The following is a 6,574-nucleotide window of genomic DNA, read 5'->3' as shown; positions in this document are numbered from 1 at the left end:
CTGCCTTTACTGGATGTGTGATCTTGGACAAGCCATGGGACCTCTGGAGGTCTCTATTTCCTTACCTGAAAAGGAGTGTTGGACTAAATTGCCTCTCAAGGTCCCCTATGACTCTACAAATCTAGGGGAACCCACCCAGGGCGGGTGGGATGAGGTAAGGGCCCTGACATCCCTGATTCTCTCATAGAACATCACTGCCATAAAAGCCTTAGATGGCACTTCTGCTCCCAGACTAGGGTTGGGGGTGGCAGGGCCACCAGCCCTGGGGCTGGAAGCTGAGAACTGGCCAGAAGGCTGAGGTCAAGGACTGATGACTAAGAACAAGTCTCAGATCCAGGGTGAGGGACTGTCGGGGAAGAGCTGGGGCTGTTGGGTTTTATTTAAATCCCTGGTGAGGATCAGGAAGCAGGCAATAGCTCAATGACACATTAATTAACTTTGTAGATGATACTGGATCAGGAAGGTGTTACATCCACCCATTTAAGTGAGAGAGACAAAAGGACCTGGGAAGGGGTCAGGAACCAGGTCAAGAAATGGCAACAATGAGCAGCAGCTGTGGCCAAGAGGGGACAGGACTTGCGTCCTCTGGTCAGACTTGGGGTGGAGAGGATCCATTTTCAGAATACAGATGTCCAGTGGATGGCTGGGGTTGGGAGTGGTCGTGAGGACTGCAAGTTCCTCTGGCCGTCTTTGAATCGGTGTACCCATCCCTGGTGGAGCCAGAGCCCTCTTTCTCACATCTGGGTTTGGAGGATGGGGAAAGGGGACAGGGGCAAGGGACAAGGAAGATGAGTGACGTTTATGGAACACCCACACTGAATCAGGCACCATACGCATCACCTCTTTTGAACCCCACAAGAGTAATGATCAGACGGGAGGAAAGTGACGTCCAGAGAGACTAAGAAACCTGCTGACAGTCACACTGCAAGAAAGTGGCAAGAGGTGGGATTCAGATCTCGGATGGAGGTGGTGATTCCAAAGCAGGTTAAGGGCCCCAAAGGAAAAGCTGGAGTAGCTGCTGGGTTATCAAACTGCCTCTCAGTTTTCAGGACAGAGAACTGAGTAAGTAATAAGTGCCCCCAAGAAAGCTTTCCTTAGTACCCTAGGGTCACGCAGGAACCAGAAAATTTTCTGCTTTCTTGCTCAGATGGCCTGACCTTCCTAAGTAGTGGGGAAAAGGGAACAAGGAAGAATGGAAGAACTTTGGGCGCCTGGAGGGGAAAAACCCTCAGGAGTAAAAGCGCCAGAGCCCTTGCAGCCTGTCGTTGAGAAGAAGCCAACGTTCCTGGAGGCCCAGTTCTGTTCTGGTCACTAATCTCCCTCCCTTTGGTGGAGACAGGGACCTGATGCATTCTGGGTAAGCGGTCAACCCCTGGGGTGAACCACCCCAGAGAATGCAGGGCCACAGACAAGGGTAACTTCCCCCATGGAGGGCTGGGCTGTCTCCAGCCTCAGGGGCGTTAAGACATCTCTTTTCCTCCAGGGAGCTGAGAGATGGAAGCATTCCTGAGCCTCTCGCTGGGAACTCAGTGGGTGACCCCAAAGGGGACTCAAGTCTGCTGTTGGCTGGATTAGAAAAGAGCATCTGTTTTTGGTCGGGTCGCGATGCTACTGTGAAAGGTCCAAGGTAGAGATGGCTGCAGGCCCTGGGCAGGCCTCATGGGGAGAGCCACCTGAAGGACTAGCGATCACGCTCCATGCAAAGGAGAGAACATCACTGGAGCGATGATGGAAATGGAGGGTTGTAGAGTCCTGGAGGCCCCCAGGAATGGGTAAAGGAGGAGACTGTAGGAGCAGAGTGGGGTGCCTGAGGTCCAGGAAAGGCATTCCAAGGCCCAGAGATTGCCTTCTTCATCCTTCATCCAGAGATCTTGAGAGCAGAGCAGGATCTCAGTAAACCAGCCCCATGTTCTTTTAAGTAGTCAGCACCGTCTAGAACCTTGTATTCTCTAATTCTTCTCTGTGGCTTTGTGTCCATGATCTGTTTGCATTACCTCCTTAGTAAGATTGCTCGGAAACCTTTCTTCTAGCCATCTGTGTGTTTGCCAGAAAGGAAGACATAGTTTTTTCATGCCCAGGTCAGTGGGCAGAGGAGCGCTGTGCCCCTGGTGGCCAGCAGGGGCAGCGGCAGGGACGACCCCAATTCCAGAGCCCAGATGAAGCAGTCGTGATGAGGATGGGGAATGAGGATCCCAGGCAGGAGAGTCAGGGTCTGGTCCCTTCCTGATTGGGCACAGACATGTCAGAGACTTTAGCACAAGTTGGGGAAAGCCCCGTGACACTGCCCCCAACCCTGGCCCACCTCTGTTCTTGTAGAGGGTTGTGAAAATGATCATCGTGGAAAATATTACAGGTGGCATGGATGGTAAACTTCAAGCAGAAGGAGTGGTGAAATTTCAAGACCTGGGATGCTGGGAGAAGCTGATGAGGCCAGACATGTTCCAGGCCTTCTTAGATGATTGATGGGGGAGTGACCATGTCCTCAGGGCTGTCCCAGGGACTGCTGTGACCAAGGGGCTCCAAGCGTCACTCAGATCTTCCCCCTTCTTCTGGAGACCTCATTCCTCTCCACACAAAGAGTGGGTTTTCTAAAAAGAACCACTTGAGATAGATTTAGGATTCTGACCTATTTTTAAAACCCCATGGCACCTTTTAGAAAGTCATTTTCCCCTAGTCGTTAAGGTTTTTGCCAGTATGATTTCTAGCCTTTGGGACACACAGAGTTCTCCTACTTTCCCCAGGTTTATTATTCCAGGACACAAGGGGAGCTGATCAAGGCTGGGAAAACGCAGCTCACAACCCCCTCATCTATGCAAGCAAATTCTGGACTAGCAAAAGGGGATCAGTAACGACTGGCCATAGCTACTGCCTACATTCGCCAGAATCCATCTTCCTATTCCTTTTTATATACTTGTGAATAATACATAAACACACACACACACACATACACACTCACTCACCACCACCTCACCACCACCACCACAACCACCACCATATAAAAATATAAGCTATTCCTTGCCCCCAGTTCTCACCAAGTATCTTCTCATTTGTATCCAATCCCATTTTACTGAGTACAATTTTGCAAAGAGTCATCACCTTCCGTAGATCACTCCAGAGGGGTATGTGCATGGGGGGGGGATCCTTTCATTCACCCCCAAACAACTTAGGGTTTCCACACTTTTATGCCTGATTTTGTTCCTAGGCCTCTTCTTTGCAAAGCCTCCCTTGATTCCTTCTCATGACAGCCCCATCCAGGCCTTTCCTCTACCATACCCCCACTTCACCCCTAAGTTTCAGGGTTGAATCTCCTCTCCCCATACTTACAAAACCCAGGCAGGTTGGGTTGCTGGTGTCATGCTATCTGGGGCAGTCTTATCTAGCTACACGGTGTGAATCAGAGATTACACCACACAGGGCTGGTGCCAGCCAGGCGGACTGCCATATTGCCAAGTAACCCAGTGGTTGAAAAAGGATGGGTTGAGCAATATGCACCAATGGGAAGTGAGTTTATTAATCATGCCGCATAGTACACTGCTGACGAAAGTATCACTCTGAAGGCCTGGCTTGATTGGAGAAGATGCAGGTGGGGCTGAACGCTAACTGTGAAGACACCCAGTGAGCTATCTTCCTTTGATGATGTTCACTTGAAAAACACATAGAAATCTGGAAGGATTCATCCAGTTTAGCAAAGAGATGGATTATATGCTCCATCATTAGGACTTTTCGGCCATCTTGGATTCCCTCTGTTAAAAAAGAAGGATACCTCCTTGTGGCTGTACACAAAGTTGCAGCTTGGAAGTTTCAAAGTTTCATGAGGTGAGAGAAGGGAATTCAAGATGGCAGCCAGTGACCTAGAACTGTGTGGGCGAGAAAATTTAAGACTGCATATTGCATTCTTGTTATTGATCTCTTACTTCAAAAACATTCTTTTCTAAGGCCAGAGCCCACCTCCTCCACCCAGGTCTGCCTTCAACGTCTTAGTAACTATAGCCAACCAGAAATACCACCCACATTTTTCACTGTGATGGGCCTACATGGAGGGCAGGATACAGGGGTGGGGTGGGGTGGGGGGCCGGGGGGGTTTCTGAGCAGGGACACCATAGTATAGTTCTGTCACTGTATGGCTGGCCTGGATGGCACGCCAGGCATTGAGACACTGTCCCCCAGTCATAATGTCATGCTACATTGACATAGCTCTGTATCAGACACCAAGCCCCTAAATGTTGCTGAGGCAGATAATATGCAAAATGCATGGCTGAGAAACCCAAGCAAGAGGGCAGGCAGGAGAGAGAGGATTGATCTGTTCGAAGACTGTTCTAGAACAAGCCTCCCAATGATAAAGGATTCTAAAAACGATGGGAAATCAGGTGAAGGGAGCAGGATGGAGATGTGGACGCGGGAAGGAAGTGGAGGGTACATATCTCTTCAAGAGAAACGGAGAAAGCCTAGGGCTGGCAAATAAATTCAGTTAAGGAAAGGGAAGTTTCTGGAGAAGAAAGCTCATAGGGTAGGGAAGCATCACTTCTATGGGAGATAGAAGTTGTAAGATGGGAGGGATTACTGCTCTATAAAACATTCCTTGTATTTCTCCAAATTCCTGTGTTCTTTTTTCTCTTCTAAGCATCGGATCCTTGGGTAGCTCATAAGAACTAGGACACCCTTTCCCAGGCAGCTACAAATAGTGAGGCCTGGAGAATCCTGTCCAAGTGGGACTGCATTGTAGTGCTTTTAAACCTGATTTTTCCCGATTATCTGACAACCAAAAAGCTTTCGATCTCTCTGGTTATCTTGCCAACACTGAAGAACCCCCTCTCAAATCTCCATCTGTTTTTCAGGCTTCAAAAGCTCTAGCAAGAGTAATACTCGGTGTGGCCGCAGAGACCACCACAGGTCCTATTCTGGTGCTCCCTGCAGCCACCAGAGAAATAGTTCATAAGCCAGGAAATCCCCTCCCTTCTACTCTCAAATACCCATTGGAAACCAGAGAGAAAGATTCTAGAAGGTTCCAGTCATCAGCCCCGGCTCCCATGAGCTTATCTAATCTGTTCACCTAATCTCTCTGGCAGTTTGAGGCTCCCAGAAGGGTGGAGGAGAATCCCTAGAACCACAGTAGAATTCTCTGAGAACCACAGTAAACACTCAACATTGAGTTTGAAACGCCAGAACCCACACGAAATTCTAACCAACTTCTAAGAACACCAGACTCCATGTTTCCACGGTGAGGGGTTTCAGAGCGAGAACCACAAAAACCAGGCGTAAGAACCTATCAAACCAACCACCAGCCAGAAACAAAACAAGACAAAAAACAGGCCAAACCAAAACTTTATGCTATGAAAACAAGAAATAAAATAAGGAGATTTATAGGCCGGCTGATTGTCAGCAAACACAATATATTTACTGTATTAGCATTTGCTCACAGTGCAAATGGTACAACATTACACCATTTCAATATTTCAGTTTTTAAAAATGCTGTTTTCATTAACTATATTATATTGGCATAACAATGTGACGAAGGAGCAAATGAAATGTTGGTGAAGAATTTCACCTTTTCACGATAACAAGCATATTTTTTTAACCTTAGTATAAGGTACTATAAATCCAAGAAATAAAAACATCCACAAAATATATTACATCTGGTTTGTCTTTTTCTAAGTACTCAACTTTATACAAAAGTCTTTCAAAAAATATCATTCCCCATAGGTTTTCCTGTTTAAAACCTGATTTTTTTCTCTCAGTTCACATAAGTTAGAGTGCATTTTCTTTTGCTGTTTTTTTCTTAAAACATGCAGACATATAAAAAATCTGGATAGCACAACCTTTTGGCAACAAAGCTATTTTTCTCTTAGTTTAGCTTAAATGTCTGAGAACAGTTTTATTAAAACAAAGGAAAACTCAGAGTTATCATGCAGTGACATGCATATACCAGAAGGAGCAAGGAAAAAATATTAAAGGATATCTGATTCCTCCTTCCAGCTTTGAAGTGACCAAAATTTTTGTTTTTAATAATCATCACATTATAAAAAGTATTCAGCAAAATACTGTCTCTGCAAAGAAAGATTTTACCCTTCAGCTGAAAAAATATGGGCCCTCCCGGCAAACTTCATCCACTTCTCTCTCCTTCTACAAAAAGTCCAAGTACCTGGAAGTCCACAATCGCCTGCTCTTTGATTTTTTTCCCCCCTTTCACTAGACTCCTTTAGTATTATCCGCCACCAAAAAAACCGGTGCTTTTTTCTTTTTTTAAAAAAAAAAGTGGGAAATGCATAAAGTGACTTTAAAAACAGACATTCTGTAAACTCCAGACCTTTGTTCCTTCTCTCTGGGCAGCTTACTGACCACAGGAGAAATAACGCTAACAGGGAACAGTACATTCAGGCAAGACTACACTGGAAGCTGTGTCAGAGAGTGACCTTCCCTACTACTCCACTTCCAAAGAGTCACCCCTGTGTGGAGGAGGCTGGGGAGGAGGGGGTGCCTGAGAAGAGGTGAGGTAGGGTGGGGAGAAGGTGAGACTGGGGTATGGAAAAGATATGCCTCATTCATCAACATGGATTAATGCAAACATCCCCATAGC

Source organism: Balaenoptera ricei, chromosome 6 (genome assembly GCF_028023285.1).
Source record: "Balaenoptera ricei isolate mBalRic1 chromosome 6, mBalRic1.hap2, whole genome shotgun sequence".
In the NCBI taxonomy this organism is placed as follows: domain Eukaryota; kingdom Metazoa; phylum Chordata; class Mammalia; order Artiodactyla; family Balaenopteridae; genus Balaenoptera; species Balaenoptera ricei.
Note: the sequence above shows the minus strand (reverse complement) of the source record.